Here is a 27,757-nt window from a genome sequence, read left to right as displayed (position 1 = left end):
TTCCGATTTATAAATTGAGTGAGAAATAAAAAGGAGACAGAGCTAGGAAGTGACAAGATGTAGAAGTCACTGTAAGGCTTTATCGATGTTATTGCCTTGGAAAGTTGATGTTACAGGGTGCCCCAGGTGTTAGAGGAGGCCCCAGGTGTTAGAGGAGGCCCCAGGTGTTACAGGAGTGTCCAGGTGTTTCCATGCTCTTCATTCAAATCCAAACCCTTCTGTCTCCCGTAGAGCAAAAAGCAGCTTTGCCTTCATCTGCTCATAGTTCTTATATGGAGGTAGGTACAGGCGATTATAGCTGCAGAGATAAGATGTGTTACGGAGGTTGGGATTAATCACCAGCATCATATACAAAAGTAAAGTTGCTCACACAATTCAGACGGCCACTATTACACTGAAACTATGGGCATGGTCCTAATATTGTATATATATGGGCCCATATAAGTCAATAAGCAATTGCATAGTATAAGCGCTGGGTAATAGGCACTTACCATGTGTGGCCTCCTGGCAGAAATAATTTTCTCCCACCTTTGGCAATGCAGAATTTTTGGCAGCCATGTCTTCCTGCAATGATAATAATTGTTCATCAGGTTTCCTATAACTACAGGACATTTGATCATGTTACAATCAGCCAATCGGATACTTACCCATCAATCCTGCAAAGCCACCCAGAGGTAAGTTGCTGGCACCGGTCACAAATTGCAGCAGGCGTATCCGGTCCTGGTTGTCCATCTCATTGACAAACTACATCAGGATGAAATAGTCATCGTTATACATCATCCCCCCAATAGTGGGAAATCAGATGCATTTGTACATGTGCGGATCTAGAAGACTTCCATACCACCTGTCTCCTGCAGTACATGTCACTGTGTCATAGTGATGCAGGATAAATAAATACTGGTATATATACATAAATTATAGAGCTGGGACAGATAGACAGCCATCTTGTACATATAACCACATGTAAGATATGTCATCTGCGTTACAGAAACAGCGCCACAAACAAAGGGTCTCCTGTCATAGAAGGAAAAGGGATGGCCAATGGACTGTGCTAAGCAGGGATGACTGATCCATTGTCTGTAATCTCCTCTCCCTCCTGAGATGTAAGGGAAGGCGCCTACTGTGTGATATGTAACCACCTCTATCACCCACCATCCCGGCTCTCACAGCTCATGTCCCCAAAGGAGAAGGAGGATGGGGAATAGGCCACAGTTTATGGTCTAGGGCTCGGGTGCTAAAGATCATGCATTAGGGGGATATGGAATAGGAGACACATGTATTATAGGCCAGGGCATACACATCACACGAGTTAATAAATGCAGTTATTTGATATGCCCAGAAACATAATATCATTATTACATATGACCTATCAGTAGGGTCACTTACCTGCCAGAACCAGACAACCTGTTTGCTGTTCCATGTGTAGCGCTGATAGACCGTGTCCCTCTGCCAGTCCAATAAGTCTATGTCTTGTATACCGCACAGCATCACCTGCAAAACCAAATGCCATTCTCTTACCCTGTACTCCTAGGGCACTTCTCTATGAAGTTAAACATTAATATTATAATAAAATGATATTGCCCCATAAGAGAATTATTAATTTTATTTGCCTCCTTAGTCAATACATAATAATTGCCCTGACTATAAGTGTACTGTGACTCCCTGCCTTCTGATTGGCCGGATAGATGCAGCAGTTTTATGGTGGGTTTGTGGTGGGTTTTCCATGGGTTTCGGCCAAACCACCGGCAGTGGTTTTTAAAACACCAATAAAACCTCTAAATAGTAAATTTAGTGGTTTGGGCTTCAAATCGCTGGTGATGTCCATCAGTTGCATAATGAGGGGGAAATAGGCATTTACTAAATGTTACCCCTTATGTGCAGTTGCTTACCTAATGTATTCCTCCTTATTGGGCTCAGTAACCCGAATGTTTGCCCCATCCGGCCTCAGCTTGCGGGATGTGACTTCTAATAACGTGTCCATGGTTACAGAGAAGAACAGCTCCAAGTCACAGTCCTCGATGTTGTTGTCTCTGCAAACAAGAAGCATAGACACCATTGTACACACCGTGTAGCCGGATATCACAGCATTACAGGAGAGGTGAAGGATAAAGAAACAGAAGAAGTTTTCTACCCAGACACATAATATGCGGGATATTTTATTGTTGCAAACTAGTGCCATATATTTTTGGTATAGACAGCACTTAGTTACCCAATGCTATGTGCTATAAATGTCATCTTAGGTGATGCTGAGCAGTTATGGCTCTGAACTGAGCCCATAGAATAGCACGGTCTGCATACAGATATATGCTATCATCCTAATGTCCTAATAACACACACATGATACACTTATAGTGCTGCCAATAATACAAGTAAGAATATAAAACAGAAAGGGCTTGATTCAATTGCCCGCGATGTAAATAGCACCAGGAGGTAGCTCCTGGAGCTATTCAATTGTGCGCGGTGTTTAGTGGGAGAATGCCCGTTCTCACGACTAAACACCTTGTTTAAGGTGTGAGAACGGGCATTCCCAGACCTAACTTCCCAGTGTGATGCTGTTTTCCAGGCGCGATGGGCAGAAAACAGCCTTGCACCGGGACTTTTGTCAGATTTCTGCTCGCATCTCCAGAGGGGTGCGAGAAGAAATCCTTAGTTGGGGTTAGCTGCGCGGTGTATTGAATAGTCCCGGGAGCTAATTCCCAGAGCTATTCACTTCGCGTAAAATAGAATCCAGCCCAAAGACTTCATGTTCTCACAGCCTTAGTGCATTGGACACACATTTTTAGTCACTCACCTTATCCATGTGAGGGACCTGTAGATCTGAGAGTCTAGAGCCTCCAGGTCTGCCATGGTGAGCTTCTTCCCCAGCATCCGCTTATAGAATGGTATTGAGAAGCCCTTGGCGATGTGGCTACCATGGAACAAGGCCTGGAGGGGAGAGCGAGGAAATCACTGCTTATGGGCGACACACACATTCCCTACTGGGAACCACACTACATTTCATATCATCATATAGAGGTAATGTTCTAGTAATGTATTCTCTAATTGTGTTACTGAGCTATATAACTAGGGAGTGGTGCCAGAGGGCACAACAAGCACTTCCCAATGTAATGACGCCAGTTACTGAGCTATATAACTAGGGAGAGGAGCTAGGGGGCACAGTAGGCACTTCTCTATGTAATGATGCCAGTTACTGAGCTATATAACTAGGGAAAGGTGCCAGAGGGCTGTCACGGCCAGGGTATTTCAGCATGGCGCTAGGCGAGTGTTACCTATGAGGTCATTGTGGCACGGGCTGTCTGGTGGCGGAGCTGGTGTCTGGCGGGGGGCTTTGGCTGCGCGAAGTTGTTGTGCAGGCCTGTTGTCACTCTGCGCTGGTAAGGCCTGGCGGCGTCTCCATTCCGTTTGGCATGGGTGCCACCATCTTGCCTTCTGGCTATGTGATGCGGCTGGCCAATCCTGGTGAGTCACATGTTCCCTCCGGCCAGTAACAGCACGGCATGGGGTATTTAGGAAGGGTCAGTGCCTTCCTTCTTTGCCAGTGCAACATGTATCTCAGCCTAGCTGAGAGGGAGTTCTCTGTGCTTATCCTGTTCCTGTGAATTCGCTGTCTGCCAGTCTGCCTGTCAGCTCCTAGCTCCCACTGGACTACCCTGCTTCCTCCATCACCCTTGCCCATACCTGAGTGCCTGAGCCTGCTGACATCCTGCGCTTCAGTTCACTACCTGCATACCTGGCTTGATTGTTTTCAGTTTACTACCCGCAAACCTGGTTTGATTATTTTCAGTTTCACTACCTGCACACCTGGACAGCTCTAATTGTTTCTACTTGGACATTAACCTTTTTACTCCCACCACAGAACTCTTGTGCACATTTATATATTCCTGGACTTTTATTTACTGCCACATTATATGTCTACTCTAGCACTTATTAAAAATCCTTGTTTTATTTTCAAATCTGCTTCTGTGATCGCTCCTGCTACCACCCCGGGTCCACAAACAACCCAGAACATAACAGTTTGCACTGGCCACATGGAGCCGGCCACGGATCAGGAGTCAGGAGTGGATTTGTTCAGGTGCATTTCTGGTCGTTTAGAGAATCTGGAAAACATGCAGCATCAGATGGCTCAATTTCTGCAAGAGATGTCCAAGTGACAGGATAGTTTGCAAACTTCCTTTTCTACCCCTGGAGTACCAGCATCTACATCCGCTGTAGCGTCTGGGAATACAGGAGGCAGATCATCTCCCCGCTTACATCTTCCTTTACAAAGTAAATTTGACGGCAACCCTAAACTCTGTGAGGATTCCTAAATCAGTGTGACATACATTTTACCCTGCAGCCTGACAACTTTCTAACTGCAAGAACTAAAGTGGCTTATATAGTCTCTCTGTTATCCGGCCAGGTCTTGGAATGGGCTTCCCCACTCTGGGAGCGCTCAGATCCGCTGCTGGATAATTACGCATGCTTTGTGTCATCCTTCAGGAGGATTTTCGATGAACCTGGGCATACTGTATCAGCATCATCAAACATCATGACACTGAGACAAGGAGTCCGTGCTGTCAGTCAATATGCCGTGCAATTTCAAATTTTAGCATCAGAGCTCAAATGGAATGAGGAAGCCCTCACCTCAGCCTTCTGGCAAGGGTTGTCAGACTGACTAAAGGATGATCTAGTCACTCGAGAGCTTCCTACTAATCTGAACGACATGATTTTGTTGTGTATCAAAGTTGACCTACGCTTCAGGGAACGTCAGGCTGAAAAAAACAGAACTGACCGGCAAAGGTCATTTACCCCCTCCATTTCTACCCATCCCATTCCTTCCCATACTGAAGAGGAGCCTATGCAGGTGAATCATACACACCTCTCCAAAGAAGAATGTCAGAGAAGAATGCAAAAGAACCTCTGTCTGTACTGCGGAGAGTCCGGTCACCTGCTGATCTCCTGCCCCCGTAAACTGGGAAATGCCAAATCCTAACTGATCCTGGAGACATCAAGTTAGGAGTTATGAGCCCGTCTCCAAAAATGAAAGATTTCACGATTACCCTAGCTTTGGATCTTAAACCCAAACCTGTCTTTGCTACTGCTCTACTTGACTCGGGAGCAGCCGGAAATTTCATAACATCTAGTTTCATAGATAAATTTCAGATTCCTTGTTTGTCTCTCAATCATGCCATCTCTCTGACCTCTATAGATGGACGCCCTCTAACTAACGGGATAGTCACCAAGGAGACTCAACCAGTATTGGTCCGAATTGGGGCACTTCATTCTGAGTCCTTAAAATTCCTGGTGATATCTGAGGCCTCTCAAGAAATTGTTCTTGGTCTACCCTGGTTATGTCAACATAATCCCAGGATTGATTGGAGGTCTATGCAGATTCTGTCATGGGGTATGGACTGTCAGAAATCCTGTCTTCCAAAAATTCAACCTGTGAGAAAGACAGTTCCATTAGTTTCTTCTGCCATTCCCAAGGAATATCAGATGTTCGCCGACGTGTTCTCTGAGCAACAAGCAAATATCTTACCCCCTCATAGGGAATGGGACTGTCCAATTGAATTGATACCTGATAAGATACCACCTCGTGGTCGTACTTATCCGCTGTCCTTGCCTGAGACTCAAGCCATGACCGAGTACATCCGGGACAACCTGGCAAAGGGGTTCATTCGCCCCTCTACTTCACCTGCCGGAGCTGGATTTTTCTTCGTTGGCAAAAAGGACGGTGGTCTAAGACCATGTATCGATTATCGTGGCCTTAATGACATTACTGTAAAGAATCGATACCCTCTTCCCCTGATTACTGAGTTGTTTGATAGGGTCAAGGGCTCTGTCATTTTTTCTAAATTAGATCTGAGAGGGGCTTACAACCTCATTCGTATCCGAGCTGGCGATGAATGGAAGACCGCTTTTAATACCAGAGATGGACATTTCGAATATTTAGTAATGCCTTTTGGATTGTGTAACGCCCCTGCTGTCTTTCAAAGTTTCGTTAATGAGATTTTCCGGGATCTGTTATATGTTTCGGTTGTTGTCTATCTGGATGACATACTGATTTTTTCACCCTCTGTGGCTAAACATCAAGAACATGTTAAAGAAGTTCTGACCCATTTGAGAGAAAACCACCTTTACTGCAAACTGGAGAAGTGCGTCTTTGGAGTGCCCAGTTTACCTTTTCTCGGCTATGTAATATCTGGCTCCAGTTTAGAAATGGACCCCAAGAAGGTACAAGCAATTCTGGATTGGACCCGACCTCAGACCCTGAAGGCCATCCAGAGATTGTTGGGCTTCGCCAATTATTATAGACGCTTCATTAAGGGATTTTCTACACTGCTGGCTCCCATTACAGCCTTAACCCGCAAAGGTGCTAATCCTTCCCAATGGTCACCTGAGGCAGAGTCTGCCTTTCATCTTCTAAAACAGGCCTTTATCTCAGCACCAGTTCTTCGACAACCAGATCTGGACAGGCCTTTTTTGCTGGAAGTAGACGCATCATCTGAAGCTGTGGGAGCAGTCTTGTCTCAACGTTATGAGGACAACCGAGTCCATCCTTGTGGGTTCTTTTCTAAAAAATTCTCACCTGCCGAAAGGAACTACGCCATAGGTGAGCAAGAACTACTAGCTGTAAAGTTGGCGTTGAAGGAATGGAGATATTTGCTAAAAGGTGCCAAGTTTCCATTTACTGTATAGTCCTCGTTTGGCCCACTGGGCAATATTCTTTGCCAGGTTTCAGTTCACCCTGACCTTCCGGTCTGGAGCACTTAATCAGAAGGCTGATGCACTATCGAGATCTCTCTTCTGTGATGATCAATCTGAAAATCAAAGCAATACCCCTGTCTTGGAATCAAGAGTCTTTGCCGCATTACAAGTTCAGCCTCCTACGGGAAAATCATTGTGGCCCCGGAATTAAGGAAGCAGCTTCTCACTTGGGCACATTTCTCTTGCTTCGCAGGGCACTCAGGCACTCGGAAGACCTTGGAGTTCCTGAAAAGACACTATTGGTGGCTTTCTATGAAGGCAGATATAATGGAGTTCATCTCTTCCTGCTCCTCCTGTGCCCAGCATAAATCATCACGACAAGCTCCATCTGGGGAATTGCTTCTATTACCTACTCCATCACGTCCATGGACGCATCTCTCCATGGATTTCGTCACAGACCTGCCAGTCTCTCAAGGTTTCAACACTATCTGGGTTGTAATAGACCGATTTTCTAAGATGGTCCACTATATACCGTTGAAGAAGTTACCTTCTGCCCCTGACCTGGCACAGTTGTTTTGTCCAACACATATTTCGTCTACATGGCCTTCCTGCTGAAATTGTCTCTGCCCGTGGTGTGCAGTTTACTGCAAAATTCTGGAGGGCTTTGTGTTCTGTTCTTCAAGTGAAGTTAAACTTTTCCACGGCCTACCATCCGCAAAGCAACGGCTCCACCGAGAGAGTTAATCAAGATCTAGAGACTTTCTTAAGAATTTTTATGTCATCTTCCCAGGACAATTGGGCTGCCTTGCTGCCGTGGGCTGAGTTTGCACATAATGCTTCCTACCACTCGTCAACTAACCAAACGCCATTTCAGGTTGTATATGGCCTTCATCCTCGTGTTGCCGAATTCCGAAGCCTGCCTGCTTTCGATGTTCCAGCCGTGGAGGACACGGTGCAGAATTTTGCTGCCATCTGGACTCAAGTACGGTCTGATTTATTGAAGGCATCCTCTCGCTATAAGACCCAGGCCGATAGAAAGCATAGAATAGTTCCACGCATGCAAGTTGGAAGCCAGGTCTGGTTATCCACCTGGAATCTTCGTCTGAGGGTTCCTTCTATGAAATTTGCACCATGCTTCATTGGTACCTTCTCAATAACAGAAGTCATTAATCCAGTGGCCTATCATCTACAGTTACCCCCATACCTAAAAATCCCTAATTCCTTCCATATTTCCTTATTGAAGCCCCTGGTCCTGAATAAATTCCATAGTGCTCTACCTGCTTCTCCTCGAGTCCAGACGGAGAGAGGAGTTGAGTTTGAGGTCGCCCAGATCTTGGACTCTCGTCTACGCAGAGGTCATCTACAGTATTTGCTGGACTGGAAAGGTTACGGTCCAGAGGAACGTTGCTGGACTGATGCTCATGATGTCCACGCTCCCACGCTCATCAGGAGATTCCATTCTGCCCATCCAGAGAAGCCTGGTGAGTGTCCTGAGGCCACCCCAAAAGGGGGGGGTACTGTCACGGCCAGGGTAATTCAGCATGGCGCTAGGCGAGTGTTACCTATGAGGTCATTGTGGCACTGGCTGTCTTGTTGCGGAGCTGGTATCTGGCGGGGGGCTTTGGCTGCGCGCGTTGTTGTGCGGGCCTGTTGTCATTCTGCGCTGGTAAGGCCTGGCGGCGTCTCCATTCCGTTTGGCATGGGCGCCGCCATCTTGCCTTCTGGCCATGTGATGCGGCTGGCCAATCCTGGTGAGTCACATGTTCCCTCCGGCCAGTAACAGCACGGCATGGGGTATTTAGGAAGGGTCAGTGCCTTCCTTCTTTGCCAGTGCAACATGTATCTCAGCCTAGCTGAGAGGGAGTTCTCTGTGCTTATCCTGTTCCTGTGAATTCGCTGTCTGCCAGTCTGCCTGTCAGCTCCTAGCTCCCACTGGACTACCCTGCTTCCTCCATCACCCTTGCCCATACCTGAGTGCCTGAGCCTGCTGACATCCTACGCTTCAGTTCACTACCTGCATACCTGGCTTGATTGTTTTCAGTTCACTACCTGCAAACCTGGTTTGATTATTTTCAGTTTCACTACCTGCACACCTGGACAGCTCTAATTGTTTCTACTTGGACATTAACCCTTTTACTCCCACCACAGAACTCTTGTGCACATTTATATATTCCTGGACTTTTATTTACTGCCACATTATATGTCTACTCTAGCACTTATTAAAAATCCTAGTTTTATTTTCAAATCTGCTTCTGTGATCGCTCCTGCTACCACCCCAGGTCCACAAACAACCCAGAACATAACAAGGGCACAGCAAGCACTTCCCAATGTAATGACGCCAGTTACTGAGCTATATAACTAAGGAGAGGAGCCAGGGGGGCATAGCAGGCACTTCCCAATGTAATGACGCCAGTTACTGAGCTATATAACTAGGGAGAGGAGCCAGAGGGCACAGCAGGCACTTCCCAATGTAATGATGCCAGTTATTGAGCTATATAACTAGGGAGAGGAGCCAGAGGGCACAGCAGGCACTTCCCAATGTAATGACGCCAGTTACTGAGCTATATAACTAGGGAGAGGAGCCAGAGGGCACAGCATTCACTTCCCAATGTAATGATGTTAGTTACTGAGCTATATAACTTGGGAGAGGAGGCAGAGGGCACAGCAGGCACTTCCCAATGTAATGAGGCCAGTTACTGAGCTATATAACTAAGGAGAGGAGCCAGAGGGCACAGCACGCACTTCCCAATGTAATGACGCCAGTTACTGAGCTATATAACTAGGGAGAGGAGCCAGAGGGCACAGGAGGCATTTCCCAATGTAATGACGGCAGTTACTGAGCTATATAACTAGAGAGAGGAGCCAGAGGGCACAGCAGGCACTTCCCAATGTAATGACACCAGTTACTGAGCTATATAACTAGGGAGAGGAGCCAGAGGGCACAGCAGGCACTTCCCAATGTAATGATGCCAGTTATTGAGCTATATAACTAGGGAGAGGAGTCATAGGGCACAGCAGGCACTTCCCAATGTAATGACGCCAGTTACTGAGCTATATAACTAGGGAGAGGAGCCAGAGGACACAGCAGGCACTTCCCAATGTAATGATGTCAGTTACTGAGCTGTATAACTAGGGAGAGGAGCCAGAGGGCACAGCAGGCACTTCCCAATGTAATGACGCCAGTTACTGAGCTATATAACTAGGGAGAGGAGCCATAGGGCACAGCAGGCACTTCCCAATGTAATGACGCCAGTTACTGAGCTATATAACTAGGGAGAGGAGCCAGAGGGCACAGCAGGCACTTCCCAATGTAATGACATCAGTTACTGAGCTATATAACTAGGGAGAGGAGCCAGAGGGCACAGCAGGCACTTCCCAATGTAATGATGTCAGTTACTGAGCTATATAACTTGGGAGAGGAGCCAGAGGGCACAGCAGGCACTTCCCAATGTAATGATGCCAGTTACTGAGCTATATAACTAGGGAGAGGAGCCAGAGGGCACAGCAGGCACTTCCCAATGTAATGATGTCAGTTACTGAGCTATATAACTTGGGAGCGGAGCCAGAGGGCACAGCAGGCACTTTCCAATGTAATGATAACAGTTACTGAAGAAATGAGAACTAACCATCGCAATGAAGCGGCCCATAAAGGTGAAGATAGGCAGGTGTCCAGGGATGATGCTGGAAGCCAGGTGTATATGAAGAGCATTGCTGTCACCGGCATATTCCCAGAACCCATAGTTGGGATTCAGGAGCTCCTGGGAAAGTGAGAGAAACCAATGATATAGTACATACATATTAATCCCAGATAATTACCGATGTTTTATACCAACAAGAAAACAAGTAGAGAGGCAGACGGAGCAGTTATCAATGTCAGAGTCACTCATTACTCAGATTCTGTGAGATTCTGCTGCCGCCAGCCCAGGCCTCTGACTCTGTGTCCTGTCACATGGTCAGGCCAACTTATACCCAGCAGAGACACCAGTGACATAATTACCTGCTCAGGCCTCCATAGTCCAGCCCTTTTTCCCCTCTGAACACCACATGGAGCCGTCTCCTTTGATCATATGGTCTCATCATCATGATCTATATGGGGAAAGAGGAAGAACATGAAGCATCTGACATCTCACTGTCTAACACCTAATCATTATATACATTTGTGTACTGAGCCCAGTGGTTGTATTACAGTATCCAACCCCTTCTATGTCCCCCCTGTAGCTTGGGCCGGATCACTCTGCTGTCCTTGTTACTGGTAGGCTAGGCCCAGGCTTAGCTCACAGAGGATGGAAGCATTACACTCAGGTAATGGAGGGTGGGTCCTGGCACTGGAGCCCCCTACCATTGCTACCCAACTTATCAGAGAAGAAGAGGTTACCTGATGGAAAGAGTCCTCAAATATTGTCTGTCTTGACACATTAATGTTGGTGTTGTTCGGCAATGCATTAGACTGCAGAGATATGTATAATCAGATTAGTATTTCAGTCCTAGTGAGACATAGACAGACAGCAGAACGCCTTCATACACCCTGCCTAATGTACCTCTCCCATCACAGTCTGCTCTTCTCCTGCAGCATATACCATTGTGTCCTCCAGCTTCATAACATGCTGATGTATAATATCATTGTAACAACACCTTTATAATGATTACCTGGCACAAGTAACACTAATGGTCTAGTCTCTATTGAAAGCTGCCAGGTGTCCTAAGGTCACAGATGAAATGGAAAAGTAATTAGTGGTTTTATAAAACATTCCATTTATATTTACTATGCAGAATATTTGGCTGATTTGCTGCATGTCAGTAGTGTACCGATTTCTATGTGGCCTCAGCTAGATGGGTCATACATGTCCTTCTGTAGAGTTCAGAGTCAGGTAGCAAAAGATCTTTGAATGCCCCACACTAAATGTATAGTGTAACATAGTGTAACATTTATTTTTGCCACTGTGACAACTCTTGGAGAGATGGTGTGGATGCTGACTGTAGGCTTGGAATTGGCATATACCCAGAACAGGGATTTGGGTTTCACTGCGTCCAATGCACAGGTCGTGACCCTCTGTCTTGCTTCCAATGTATTGGCAGGAGGGTATGAAGGAACTAAGGCCCTCATTCAGAGCCGTTCGCTATTTGTGGTCGCTCGTTTAAAAACAAGGGGTGGCTATTCAAATGATCCGTACGCACATTGCAGTCTGTTCACACCTCTAAGTCTGAACGAGCGAGCAAAACATACGCTCGTTTATTTGTTAAAAACGCCCCCTGGCCGCTCGCATCCTACGTCATGTCCGCTATTTATTAGATTAATCGAGTACATCGACCAGCGTATGAACTGCTCGCTATTCTTGTGGTTGGTGTTTGCTACCACAAATTTGCGAGCAGTTCTGGCTATAAAATAACCCAGTGACGTGGTCAATGACGCTGCTGTTTTAAATATGCACACCCATAAAACGCCCGTTTTGACCTTTAAGCACGCCTGCGTTCGGATCTCCACTCCCCATTTTCAAGCACCTTCCCCTGTTACCACCCACATACGCCTCATTCTGTCACTCAAAATAGCAGGCACTCGCAATATAGCGTACAAACGATTTTCGGCCGCACTGACTGGTTCGCGCATGCGTACTAAAAACCGTACGCATGCGCAGATGTGCAAACATCGCTCGGAACGAGCGTACTACCGCTAACGAGCGGCTCTGAATGAGGGCCTAAGGCAGATAGTGAGAGTAGTCGCCGTGGCGGCATAATGGAGACAGGATTGGGTCAGAACCAGATGGGCAGAAAAGGGGAAAGTAGATTCAGGTCAGAGAAATAACTGTCAGGACCAGGAAATCACTAGGAACAGCACCAGTGGAGTAATCCAGGAGAATCGTCTGACAAACCAGTTCAGAACACATGTAACTTGCACTGGGGACAAATGCTGGCACAAAGTTATGGAGCCTAATACTCTGACACATGTGCCCAGAGATGCCCTTTTATAGGGAGGGAAATTAAATTTAGCACCAAATGTGATGTCACACATGGTGCCCCATCTCTTAAGAGATCAAGCCAAGTGGTGCTTATGGAAGATGCAGCCATCTGCATCCAGAGTCACAAGCAGCAGCAGATGGGAGAAAGGAGATGCCAGTGATCCCTGCAGCAGGTGGGAGAGGACCACTGGCAGTGAGGGGATAGTGACTTCCAGTATCAGAATAGAACCTGGTATCAGTTGAACAGTGAACACATTTATAATTCCTTTTGCATCCAACCCTGATTAAGGCCCTTTGTGTACGGCATTATGTGATATGTTGGTGATTTATAAAGAAATTACAATATCTCTGGTCTAGAGCTGAAATATGGAGTGAGGCAATGTGATAGGACAATTCTACCATATAACATGGGGGTGGAAGACATTTGGGGACATTCTTACATAGGACTATGAGGATCTTCCCACTGTGTGGCCTTTGTGAAATGGTTCATGTAGTAGCACCTTCCATCTGGGGAGTCCTTTCTTCTCTCTAGAAAACAGAGACATATTGTCTTGCCACATGCCAATATCTCACAGATGCCCATAAATACCACTGTAATACTCTCTTACCCCATCCTAGTGGCAATGCCCTGAGCGGATCTTTCTGATGAAGCCTAGAATGGAACAAGATAAACACTGCAATTAGAGATGGGCAGATCGGAATCAGGTGAGTCTGGCAAATCTGAGAGTTACATATCTAAGCTGAGTCTTGATCGGACTGATAATTACCCACGCTCCTCAGATCTAAAAGCAAAGTAACACCTTATTCTCACATGATTGTAATTTGTGGGAAGTGGCTGCTGCTAGCCCAGGCCTCTCACTATTTGGTTGGTGTGGACCTGCTGAAATCCCTGTGCATAATGGTTCAGTATATTAGAAGCACAAATACAAATCCTAGAAAGCCATGTATAAGTCACATAGGGGTCTATTCATCAACACTAAAATAAAGTTTTTAAGGACATTTTCCTTAATTAACATTATTTTAGTATTCATGAACACACTTAGCACAGGAGATATCACTGATATCTCCTTGCTAAGTCCCCCTGCGTTCATTTCCACACTCCCCATACATTAGTATGGGGATATGGAAATTCTGGTATTCATCAAATTCTGAAAACTATGGGCCTGATTCAGACCCACTCGCAAGCGGCTGTCCGCTCGCAAGTGAGTCGATGTTGTGCTCTGCGCATGCGCACGACGGCGGGAGCTCCGTCGTGCGCATGCGCCAGACGCGACGAGCAAAGTACTTTCCTTCGCTCGTTGTGTCTGATCAAAGGGGGCGTGCTGTTGATGTTGATTGATAGCATGCCCCCTTTGGTGGGCATGCCGGGGGCGTGCCTCCCTGACGGGGGCGTTCCCACGGGAACGCCTCCCATCAGAAGCCGTGATGTCAGTGGGAGTGATTTTGGCTCTGATAGAGCCAAAATTACTCCGGGGCTTGCGGTTGAAAACCTCAACCGCAGGCTCCGGCTCGCAGTTTCGATGGTCGCGATGGTCACGACCATCGCGGCCATCAAACTGCACGCTCGTATAGGCTGTGGGTGGTGACCCACAGCTATACGAGCGTCAAGGAGGACGCTCCATTTTTATGGAGGGCGGCCCTCATTCAGAGCTTGCACTCTGCTCAGAGCGTACGGCTCTGAATGAGGGCCAATGTATTTTCTGAATTTGATGGAGTTACTATTTGCCACTGTGAGGTGGCAAATAGCAGGTGACACTTACCTGCTTCCAGCTGGTGAAGTCCCCCGGCGGCTTCCTCCGGCACTCTGGTCCATCCTCTGGCTCCTGGGGCTGTGCAGACACGTGTTCTCCCAGCAGAACACAATAAAGTTTAGAGAAAAAAAAATGTTCTTTTTATTTTTTTTATCTAAACTGTACTGTGGGCTGCTGTGAGAATACGTGTCTGCACAGCCACCAGAGCCGGAGGTGCTGCAGTGGGCAGGTAAGTGCAGGGATGGGGGGGGACACACAAACTTACCACCGCTGTAGGCAGTGCTGCGCATGCGCTGGCTTTATGAATGTAACAGCGCATGCCCAGAACAGATTCCAGCTGCGGTATGTTAGTGTAGATAGAGATAACTATTTCCCAAATAGCTGTCATCGCAAAAATGACAACTTTTCGAAATAGATAGTTATGGGTAGGAGGAATGATGAATTCCTCCGGTAATTATTTAGAACTCCATGCCAGTTCTAAACATAATTACCTCCAGAGAGTTTTAAGGTATGATGAATAGGCCCCATAGTATTATTATAGGAATCAGTGAGCAGTACATGCTGGACTTCTCAGACAGAGACAGCTGTTGTCACAAGTGGGCAGAGATATGCAGGGACCTGCTTGCTATAGCAGACTTATGTTGGGAAATAAATGCAGACATCCGCCTATCTTCATAGTTGGCTGTACCTATAAGGCAGCTCTATCCCCATCCATCTGCTTGTGGAAGTAGCTGTCAGCCCTGTATTTGCTGCAGAAAATGAATCTTATGTTAGCCGGATCTCTGTGTAGGTTTTCCTCTGATTGGTCCACAATTCCGCCTACACATACATGGCAGTTACACCCACTACGCTGTAAGCCAAGATGCTCACGACTGTGAATCACCCATTATTGCTCACAATTGCGTAAAGAGGTGCAGTCACATGACCTGCGTGCAGCTTTGAATAAAGCCCATTGTATTCAGTGTGTAGGAATATTGGATTATATATGATGGTGATGTCACCTGATGATATATAACTTTGTGTATATAATACGGCACACAGCAATATATGTGACTATGTCTGTGACATCTGGTGTAGGATACCTGTACTTGTGTACTGCTGATTATTGGGGTATTTCTAATGATGAGGAAAGATAGGGAAATGCTAAACATAGACACAAAGTTACAGATGTACATAGTGAGTGACTATACTATGCTGGGCGGCCACTTCCAGCAAGAAGAGCGTAATGCAGGAAATCACTGATATAACAGAATGTTATCTAACAATTTATGTGTCTTATACATTAGCTCTATAAATCATATATGTGCTTATTCATCATGTTATATGTGACAATAAATCTAATATGTCTTGTGTAATATAGACCGGTCACGTATGACACAAACCTCCAGATGAGATTACTGCACGGACTGACTGCTGTAATAATGTCATATAAATGTGACACAGTTGTAATAATGCCATATAAATGTTGTCAAAGCCGGATGATTGGCTAAGACAGAATCTGTTTAAAATCAAGATCTGCAAGATGCCATTTTGCGACTGGTCTCCCCCATGTCACGTTCGCTAGCTGGATTTTATTGCAGGGACTTACCCAGGTAGTAAAGGTAGATCCCACGTTGTGGTCTTGGTGTTGTGATCAATGTAAAAGTATTTACCACGAGGATTCCTCCTCAGCTCCCAACTAGAAGTAAAAAAACATAGTTAATGGGTTTTCATATTAAAGGACTTGGCGATACAATAACATGAGTCTACATATGTTACAGCTTACTAAAAACATTGTATAATGGCCATATATGTTACAGTATTCAAGGACCCAACTAATGGACACTTTGTGACCCAACTATGGTCACTTTGAACTTAAATTAGTAAATTATAGTGAAATGTGCCACAGACTGAGGACTGTTTCATAGAAAACCCAAAATCTGCTATTAAAGGGGCTCATGAGGAATTGGACATAAACACAATGTGAGCTTTTATCCCACAAACTGAGGGTTTTTCTGCTGTACATGTGCACCAACATTTCTTACACATGCATCCCTATGGTGACTGGGATACAATTGGTGATTATGACTCATTACACTTACAGAAACAGAACGGATGCTGGGAGAGCTGTGTGAGCATTAGCATAGTATAATAAGTGTCTGCATAAATTCCTCCCATGCTGATTACAGCAAAGATGCGTATGTGTGTCTATCAGGAGGGGATCACTTGTGGGTGCTCAGCAGCTGCTGCACAATATGACCTAGGCTATGTATGAGGTCTCTGTTCCTCTATGTGCCCACCTATAGCCCCTATAGAATGTAAGCTCTTGCAAGCATGGCCAATCTCTCCTTTTGTGGTTTGTACATAAATTATGTCATCTGTGAGTTATTATGTACATATTTAAAGTTGTGAACTTGTCTATTACTGTCCTCTTTGATCAACCTTGTATCATGAAATGTGGCTGTATGATGTATACTATGTATGGTGCTGCTTGTGGCACCATATAAATATTACATGATTATAATAAAATTATATATTTTGAACTATAGTTTAATTACTAACACCTCCGTAAACCAGATCCATATACTATTGCTCAATCCTGGAGTAACCCAGGTATATATATTACACTTGCAGAGTTGCTCGCATCTTGTGTTACAGCCAGCTCTGCTCTGCAGGGTACAGTAAGCACAATGCATCTTTTTGGAGGCACATTTTACGCTTATGATTTACATGCAAATCTACATGAGTCCAAAATTCCTGCTTGGTGCTGTCCTACATTTATACAGACAAATGACACTTGTGAGCTCTCCCCACACTGCAGATGCTGCTGTACTAGATGTGACAGCAGGAGGTTCTCAGATCATAAGCAGGCAATGAAGATAAAACCATTCACATACCCAGGTGGCAGGTGCCTTGCAGTGGTGCTGGGCTTCGGTCTCAATGGGTAGTAACAGCTGATTGCCTGGTACTGGTGGCATCAGGAATTGTACTGGCAGCAGATGGAGGTGAATCCGTCACTGTTACAAGTTCAGGTGCAGCACTGGCAGCAGATGTGGAAAGTGCTGGTGCGTCTGCTGTGTCACTTGTAGCATCCTCACCATCTGATATGGTGGATACTGCAGGAGCTTGTACAGCTTCATCACATGGCACACTATGGTCTCCTGGTGCAGCACTGGCAGCAGATGTGGAAGGTGCTGGTGCGTCTGCTGTGTCGCTTGTAGCATCCTCACCATCTGATATGGAAGATGTTGCAGGAGCTGGTACAGCTTCATCAGATGACACACTATGGCCTCCTGGTGCAGCACAGGCAAGAGATGTGGAAGATGTGGAAGGTGCTGGTGCGACTGCTGTGTCACTTGTAGCATCCTCACCATCTGATATGGAGGATACTGCAGGAGCTGGTACAGCTTCATCACATGGCACACTATGGTCTCCTGGTGCAGCACTGGCAGCAGATGTGGAAGGTGCTGGTGCGTCTGCTGTGTCGCTTGTAGCATCCTCACCATCTGATATGGAAGATGTTGCAGGAGCTGGTACAGCTTCATCAGATGACACACTATGGCCTCGTGGTGCAGCACAGGCAAGAGATGTGGAAGATGTGGAAGGTGCTGGTGCGACTGCTGTGTCACTTGTAGCATCCTCACCGTCTGATATGGAGGATACTGCAGGAGCTGGTACAGCTTCATCACATGGCACACTATGGCCTCCTGGTGCAGCACTGGCAGCAGATGTGGAAGGTGCTGGTGCGTCTGCTGTGTCGCTTGTAGCATCCTCACCATCTGATATGGAAGATGTTGCAGGAGCTGGTACAGCTTCATCAGATGACACACTATGGCCTCGTGGTGCAGCACAGGCAAGAGATGTGGAAGATGTGGAAGGTGCTGGTGCGACTGCTGTGTCACTTGTAATGTCCTCCTCACCATCTGATATGGAAGATGTTGCAGGAGCTGCTACAGCTTCATCAGATGGCACACTAATGGAACTTGCACCATTACCTGCAAGAGAGAAATAATTAATTGTAAGAACATGTGGGACATAATACTCTTTAATTACATTACATGTGAAACTGAACATGTGTGTGCAGAACATAGAATTGCTGTGTGGTTTATGTGTGTATCTGTACTACTCACTAGTAATAAAGGATGTTATACTTGCAGATGAGCCATGTTCTCTCTCTGGTACAGGAGTACTGAATCAGAGGACATCATGTAAGATCTAATGAGTTTATAAGGCCAGGAACAAAAAGTATGTGGTTTATTTTGAAGCTTTCATGCTGTGACTGCACATGGATGCTAAAGTCTTAGGATGGATTGGGTACGGGATCCCATCAGTTAGAATTCTGACAGTCAGAATACCCACAGTGGCACACCAACATTCATAGTCTCAAAAGAATTTGGTAAGTCTTATAACCCTTACCATAACCCCCCTAAACCTAACCCTCCCCTCCCACAGCCTAACCCTAACCCTCTCCTCCGGCAGCCTAACCCTAACCCTCCCCCTACAGGGCCTAACCCTAACCCTTCCCCTAATGCCTAACCCTAATCCTTAAACCTAAAGGGAGAAAGGAAGAGAGAGAGAGAGGGGCAGAGAGGGAAAGAGAGAGAGAGAGAAGGGATAAGGAGACAGATAGTGAGGGAGCAGAGAGTGGGGAGAGAGAGTTTTACTTCTCTAATAAATCACAGCAGGATCATGTAGTGTCACATGTTGTTAAGGACTCAGGCTCCACAATCAGTCCATCCAGGATAATGGTCAGCTCACCCGTTTGGACCACGCCGTGTTTTCCCTCCAATAAGAGCGGTAATTGCTCTACAGCTCGTTCGGCTGAAACACAAAGTAAGTGACTAAGTTCTATGAAACACTCTACATCTACTAAAGTGGAGGCTGCAATGATAACGACACTGGGGCCTGTGCAGGGTGGGGCAGAAGTTGCTTCAGCTTACATTGTCCATGGTATGTCTATGATGGCTTTCCCCAGCAAGGTGTCAGCTCTCAGAGCATGGTGGCTCCATACCCTAACTTCCAGGGTGGTGTCTGGTGTTACGCTCCTGTACACAGGGGGAAATACAATTAGTATTTGGCTTGTTCTTGTAAAACAATCCATGGGGAATAATTATTAAGGAACATTTGTAGTATAACATATATATTTCAGAGGTATCTGCAAATGTTAAGGATCCCAAGGATTTAAGGAAAGACAGCAGCAGAAATCTCTAATATCTGGTCCCCAGAGGGTGGCAGCCAGCCTAATGGATTTACCAAGGTCTGGAATGCCCCGGCCCTAATGCCACCTGAAGATGTTAGCCTATAGTAGGTTATGGACTACTATATCATGGCCGTGCATGTTTTGTAGGTGCACTGATGCTGAACCGGGAAGTAGAGTAATAGTGTAAGTTCTTCGCAGGATGACCCCTTATTGGAGCCCGTCCACTGCAAGAGAATAATAATAAATTTAAATGAAAATTGTAATTCACACCACATACAAAATGCAGGATATGATAAATGGGCCCAAGAAAAACAGATAAGGAGAGTTTAATTCTATATACTGTATAGAAAATGTGTTCTTAACAAAGGTGATGATGTACTAAGCTTTGGAAAGAGATAAAGTGGAGAGTGATAAAGTACCAATCAGCTCGTCGCTCTCATGTTACAGGCTGTGTTTGAAAAATGACAATTAGGAGCTGATAGGCTAGTACTTTATCTCTCACACTTTATCGCTCTCCAAGGCTTAGTACATCTACCCCAAAGTGACATCACTACAAATGGGAAATAGTGTCAATGTTATAAATATTAAAAACACACTAATAACAGATGATAACAAACTTACTGCTTGCTAAGTAATAATAACAGATTCCTGGTAATAGCTTTGCCTCACAGCCCCATGCAGCATAATGTGCGATGTACTGAGCGCTCCCATAGGCTCCCATTACATTGTGCCAAGCACCACCACCCGCTTACATTATGTGTAGGCCTATCAGCAGTACAGCACAGCTATCAGGCCTTACCGCTATGAGCCTGTGACTATAAGACCTCTCTGTACAAGCCCCTAATGTTACATGATTAGCAGGATACCAGCTATCACACCGGTCCTATAACTACAGAGGAGAAGTATCAGAGCGTTACATGATAATAAGACTTACACAGTGACCGCTTCCTCCCATCTAGGGTTGGAAGAGCTTTTAGCTCTAGCCGTCCTCTTGCTGGTAATTCCCCCCACAGCCAGCTCAGCGTACACGGCCGCTCCAAACCAATGCTTCTTTTTGGTGAATTTGGCTGAAGACACTGAAAAAGAAGAAAAGGAAAAAGTAAACATTCGCCCCATCAGTGTGTAACACGTGTACCTTGTCCTTAGCCGCCCTCACTTAGAATATAAAGGTGCTCTAAGTGTTTGTGACATATTTCCAGATATATTTGTTATTTATTTGTGGGTCTGTATAATAGAGGTGCAGAGGCCTCAGGAGATGTCCCTCTGTCATTCTGCTAGTTAGGGAGAAGATGGATCACTAGTCCATACACTAAAGCCCAATGCTTGTTGCTTTATCACCACTGATTACATCACACGGTCAGTTTATGTAGTAGATGACTTTACTGATAAGATGGCAGCTCTGACATTTTAGTAAAGATTCCTCCATTAATGGGTTTTTCAATTATTATAACAAAAAATGAATGGATGGTTCATAGATGTAAGTCCTTTGCAACGATAAAACATCTGACCCTACACTTCCCTATTATCAGGTGGCTGTCATTTCTCCAAAGCCTGATGTTCCATCAGGTATAAATCTATAGAGAAAGGCGCCCTCTAGTGTAGTGATTATAGTACACAACCCAGTGATAATGTGAGTTTTTGGCCTCTTGGTGTTTTACTGGATATTTTGTAATTATACTAATCACTATACTAGAGATGATATAGTCACACTCATCCAGTCTGCAGCAGCCAGGAAGATATGAAGGATCGTCCCTCAGTGCTGTAGTGAGGAAAAGTGCAGCTTTAATCCAAGATACAGCAGGTAATGTCTGCCCAATATAATTAGGGACAGTATAATCACACTCACCCTGAATGGCAATATTACTATATATTATATAGACCTTGGCATTGGGTTATTTTATCCAAGGGTTTTGTATATTGTGTATATATATGTTTTGGCTACAATTAGTAACATTACTGATCTATATAAGAAGTGTAGCTTACATAGTAAAATACTAAGCTCAGGATGTGTATAGTCACATATATAGATACTGTACTTACAAACAGAAAAGTGCCTGAGAGGCAGAAGCAGAAGCATGTCCTTTACAAGGGACTGTACCTTCAGTATTTAAACACTGTTCATTATGGCCCCGCCCCCTGCCACACAAGTTGCCGAATCACACAGGAGGGGGTGGGGCTGTAATGTCGTTAGAGGAGTGGGCTTACCAGGAGAGTAGGCAGGTATGCCTGATGTAGCAAGGCAAGGATAAACAAGGCTTCTTGTCTCGCAGCAAATTAAGCATCTTACCTGTCATGTGCAGCTATAATCCTTCATGGGTGGTGGTATCAGGCTGCTGGGGTGAGGCGGTGACCATTTCAGGCTACAGATCTGGCCTCCAAATCCGTAATAAAGTACATTTTTGCACTAATAGCAGCCAGAGCGGAACACTCCGGCTGCCGGTGCAAATTCAGTCATCCGTAAAATCAATCAATCTCCAAGTAACTCAAAGTACAGAAGTACAGGGGTAACTGTTAAGCAGAAATGTGTATCCCAGGATATAAAGGGCTATACTACAGGTGCTTAGAGAGAAATGGCTGCTGTACTGTGACAGTCATTGTGATGCCTAGTGTATTATGTCACAATCACTCACACTAGGAGCTATGTAGGCCCCTGTCCAGCACAGGGACACAGAGGGGAAGACAAAGGATGCTGATATAATAGTGACACAGAATGCTACATATACACTGGCAGCAGTAATATATAATTATGTTATATCACCAAACATGACCAGGGTATAACTAGTAGAATAACCTGACATAACAGGAGCACCATGTAACAACAATAATCCATTTAAAAAAGTGCATTCAAAGGCTGTATAATCATCTAACAAACATGCTACAGTTTTAGCTAAATGCACCAATTGGCAATGAGACGTTGCCAATCCCAGGGAAGAGCGACCTTAGACCCTGCTATAGATCTCACACAGAAAACACGCGTTCCCAGATCCATAACGGATCCGATTTCATTCCAGGTTCATGATTTACCAGTACTGAGCCAACAAACATTTATTGTGCTATTTGAAGCCATGCTGGTTTAAAATCCTAATAAGTCCAATATTTATTCGCATCTCTTAACAGTCATAAAATAGGTGTGAGTTCCTATAATATGACAAAAGAGATTAAAGGACCTGAGTATCCTCTGCATGGTGATGCACTTCTCTGTTACCAGGAACAGATTTACAGACTAAAGTCTGTTATGTAGGGAAACAATGGAGAAATGATCTAAGTGCTACACCTAAGAGTGAGCAATGGTACCAGTGTATACATGGGGATACGTAACCCATAGAGAGGATGTGCCTGTAATGACTGAATGCTATCCTGGTGCCCCATATTGATGGGGTCTCCGCTCTGTTCATAAGAGGCATCCCCAGATCCCAGTTAAGTAACCCTGTCCCTAGGGCTATATAAATACAAATTTCAAAACTCACCAAGGTAATGCGGTCCAGTGCTGTCTGGCCTAGAGCTGACTGTCGCTATTGGGGGGGACTCCACGCTACTGGATTCTGATACAACATGATCAGTCCTGGCTGGCCAAGCTATTGCTGGTAGTGGCAATTTCGGGGAGACAACATGTTCCCCCCACCCAAACACCAAGATTTTGCATTAATTATCAAAACAAGATGCATTGTGCAGGGAAAAGACAACACAAAATGCAATTATAGCCCCTACATGATTATTATAGCTTTGGTGTTGGAATATCTAGTTTGACAGGTACCCAAGTCAGTGTGCTCTTGTACAGTGGGTGTAAGTATAATGGACCTTTATGGACGGCTGTCCATAAGGCTGTGCTGCTTTGTTTATACTACCACCATTTCTATGATGACACCTGTCCATTGCCCCATATTGGTGCTTTGTTACACCAGTTGGCCAGGGTACATTATACTTCCCCTTATGACTTGAGTAAGGGGTATTAGCAGATACCACAGACCCCCAGGGACTGAAGAACCGTTAGCATTCATTACCCCACTCAGCCTGTTAGAGTCAGGGCCATGCTGTATGGGATGGATGATGCACCAGTACCCTTCCAGCACTTAGCTAGTGGGAGAATGTGAAGGTGTTGCTCAGGCTTACTTGGATGATATTGTCATTCTCATGAAATTAGTATTTATTAGTAAGCTACTTACTGTATATACTGTAGCATATATATATATTTTACAGATAATATTTGGTCATACACATCAGCCCCTGCCACAGTGGAGCTTACAATCTATATTCCCTACCACCTGTCCACACATTAGGGTCAACTTTTATCAGGAGCCAATTAACCTACCAGCAGTGGCGTAACTAGGATCTTTGGAGCCCAGGGCAAATGTAAGATTTGCGCCCACCCCCACAGTAAAATATGTTTTGTACGCCTTCGTCGCGTGGAAAAAAGATGGGCGTGGTCAAACAATGAAAGAGGCATGGCTACTGAAAATGGGGCAGGCCAACATGACATGCCACCAATTTCTTGTTAGTCTGGGAACATTCCTTTCTACTCCATATGCACCTTACCTTTATGGTGGTTTCTCACAATGTGAAACCTCTGAAGAAATACATCCTCCCTGGAATGATGGCGTCTTCAGTCGGTATTCACTATTCATGCAGGTCACATCATCCGGAAGATGCCTGTTTGTGTAGGAATATTAACAAGGTTATCATCATACAACAGCGGTTCAACCAGACTCATTCCCCCTGTGTAACTTCCTGCCCCCTGCATCTCTCAGCCACACCATTATCTCACTGCATCATCTTCTTAGCCACACCATCATCTCCCTCCCTGTGTTGTCTCTTCTTAGCCACACCATCGCCTTCCCCCGTGTCATCTCAGCACACCATCACCGCCCCCCTGCGTCGTCTCTCAGCACACCATCACCGCCCCCCTGCAGCGTCTCTCAGCACACCATAACTGCCCCCCTGCTTCATCTCTCGGTACACCATCACTGCCCCTCCTGCGTTGTCTCTCAGCACACCATCACTGCCCCCTGCTTCATCAACAGGACAAAATCACTGCCCCCCCTGCTATGTCTCTTGGCACACCATCATTGCCCCCCCTGCATCAACTCTCAGCACACCATCACCCCCCAGTGTCAACTCTCAACAAACACACGATCACCTCCCCCCTGTGTTGTCTCTCAACACACAGACACATATACATACACACACTGACACACATACACTGACATATACATACACACTGACACATATACATACACACACACTGACACAGATACACACACTGACACATATACACACACACCATTCACCACAAATGCAGCCAACCAAGTAAAAGTCACCCTTCCCTACCCCCTCCCCTCGGAAGTCCACCCCCCCCCCTTGCGACAGTCCGACCCCCCTCCCATCCCTGCAAAAAAAAATATACTCCTACCTGGCTGGTCCAGAGCAGTGAGAGTGCCGGGGACGGAGAATGACCCTGTCACAGTCACCTCCGGCGGCACCCACAGCTCTTAGTATAGAGAGAATGGAGAGACTGCCTGGGAGGAGCTGCCCGCTTCTGCTTCAGCTCCCCTACAGTCCCCCAACAGCACCAATAGCCACACTTGCCTGTTTGTTCTATTTTTAGTCCGGGAGCAATGGAGGTGCGGTGGGGGCTGGGGGGGTGTACGGTATCCTGGCCAGTGGCACCCCCCTCTGCTGGGCCTGCCACGGTGCCCAGTGCATGTGCCCTGCCCTGGTTATGCCACTGCCTACCAGTATATTTATGGAGTGTGAGAGTAGACCCATGCAAGCACAAGAAGAACATACAAACTCCAGTTATGGCCAGTGTGGAAATCAAGACCTCAGTGCTGTGAGGCAGTAATCTAACCATTACACTAAAAGTAGATTTGAAAGATCACTTACAGCATTCTGCTGGACAGTCCTGTTTTTCTGGGACTGTCCCGCTGTCCCACCCACGAGCCGCAGTGTCCCACGGTGGGGGAGAAGTTGGAGGAAGTATACACCGCTGCTCTGCATATCGGAGATGCTGAGCATACCCTTAGTGATGTAGACGGGGGCGTGCCATCAGGCCACGCTCCCTTTTTGGGCACTCGTGCCTAGTCCCGAATCCTCCTCAACAAATGGCAGATTAGGGCAGACAAGGGCCAGATGGGTATGTCAGTGATGACGTAACTAAGGCATCGTGTGGGCTAGGCCATAACTTGTGAAGAGGCAACACGAGACTGGCTCCGGTCCATAACCCAAAGACAAGTACTGACCTTCTTAGGTACTGCAGGACAGTAGAGCGGATTGGTCACAAAGATTAGTGCTTTAGCAAAGCCCCATACAAACCTCCGTAGAAGCAATACCTCAAGTGAGTTGACTGGACCATTGCTTATGAGATTGCATTCCAGTCACATTATGACAAGAACACTATTATAGTAACTGGCATGTCACATTATGGATTGGCGTCCCTTTCCCTGTAACCAATCCAAACTGATTCATGCAGTAGTCAGACAAATTAGATTCACACCAGTATACATTATATCCAGTGCCGAGGGGGGGAGGGTCCTCACTATACAGTCACTTCCAGAGGGAGAAGAGCTCAACCCCCATCTACTCACTGCCACTTTTATGTCTGTGTCAGAGATTACATGTTTAGATCCTCCTCCCAAATCTGGCTCCAGAAAACCTGCTATGGGTTTAGCTGACCCCACTATGTGAAAATCGGCACAAACATTTATTGCATAGCCAAGGGTGGTATGCAATTAATATCAGTAACTCTTTAAACTTTGAGCTCATAGTCGCCGCTTTATAAATATACAGTATCCCCGTATGCAGTTTCTTCCCACTGTTATAGATGTTGCTAAAGATGAGGGTAAAGAGTGACAGTTATTGCATAAGATAACAGCAGCAGCCATGCTGCAGTTTTGCAATTGCTGACTTTCAAGCATCATGAATTATTCAAGCAAATTGTGATGCCCGGCATAATGTCACCAGCAAAGGTATAGGCCACCTCACTATAGGACACCCTACTATAGGTCACCTCACTATAGGACACCCTACTATAGGTCACTTCACTATAGGCCACCCTGCTATAGGCCACCTCACTATAGGACACCTCACTATAGGACACCTTGCTAGAGGCCACCTCACTATAGGACACCTCACTATAGGCCACCCTGCTATTGGTCACCTTACTATAGGGGCCACAGCATGATATTGTTACTCCTCCCGGGGTGATAATAAAGCAGAGACCCTATCGCATACCCGAGGCAAAACGGGCAGCGGTAAAACGATAGGTGGAGGAGATGCTGCACTTAGGGGTCATAGAGGAGCAAATAGTGAATGGAATAACCCCATTGTCTTAGTGGCTAAGCCTTCAGGGGGTTTAAGATTTGTGATGACTTTCGCAAGTTAAATAAAGTTTCTCAGTATGACTCCTACCCTATGCCCCGGGTGGATGAGTTGGTGGAGAATCTAGCAAAGAGCCAGTATCTCACCACTCTCAATTTGACAGAAGGGTATTGGCAGATTCCTTTGACTGAAGCTGCTAAAGCAAAAACAGCCTTCTCTACCCCAGGGGGGTTTGTTCCAGTACAAAATGCTGCCTTTAGGTTTGTATGGAGCCCCAGCAACTTTCCAGAGGGCTATAGATAAGTTACTTTGGCCTCACAGGGAGTATGTAGCTGCATGTTTAGACGACATTGTCAACTTTAGCTCTGACTGGGAGTCACACCTACCAAGGGAAGAAGCAGTGTTACAGTGTTTAAGGGCACATGGGTTTACGCTAACCCTGAGAAATGTGCCATTGGAATGGTGGAGGGGAAATCTTTGGGATGTATCGTAGGCAGAGGGCAGGTTAAACCTCAGCCCAGTAAGGTGGAAGCAATCCTCACGTGGCTTAAACCCAAATGTAAATCACAACTCAGAACATTCCTTGGTCTGGTGTGTTATTACCACAGGTTCATACATGATTTTGCCACTAGGGCGGCTCCACTGACTGAGTGCCTTAAGAAACAATCTCCAGATCAGATAATGTGGTCTAGGCCAGTAGAGGCTGCTTGGCAGGATTTAAGATAAGCTTTGTGAGTAGAGTCTGTTTTGCAAGCTCCTCACTTTAAGAAGCAGTTTGTGTTGCAGACTGATGCCTCTGGGACAGGCTTAGGAGCCGTCCTTTCCCAGGAGGAAGACGAGGAGAAGAAACCCATACTGTATCTTAGCCGGAA

At 45.8% G+C, this 27,757-nt stretch overlaps 1 pseudogene; it reads right to left on the bottom strand.

The window, feature by feature from the left end:
* Nucleotides 1-198: 198 nt before the first annotated feature.
* On the bottom strand, nt 199-21,925 carry LOC148517953 (NEDD4-like E3 ubiquitin-protein ligase WWP1; annotated as a pseudogene).
* Nucleotides 21,926-27,757: the final 5,832 nt, after the last annotated feature.

Source organism: Taudactylus pleione, unplaced genomic scaffold, assembly GCF_031769625.1.
Source record: "Taudactylus pleione unplaced genomic scaffold, aTauple2 ptg000205l, whole genome shotgun sequence".
Lineage (NCBI taxonomy): Eukaryota > Metazoa > Chordata > Amphibia > Anura > Myobatrachidae > Taudactylus > Taudactylus pleione.
This window is presented reverse-complemented; position numbering and strand designations above follow the sequence as displayed.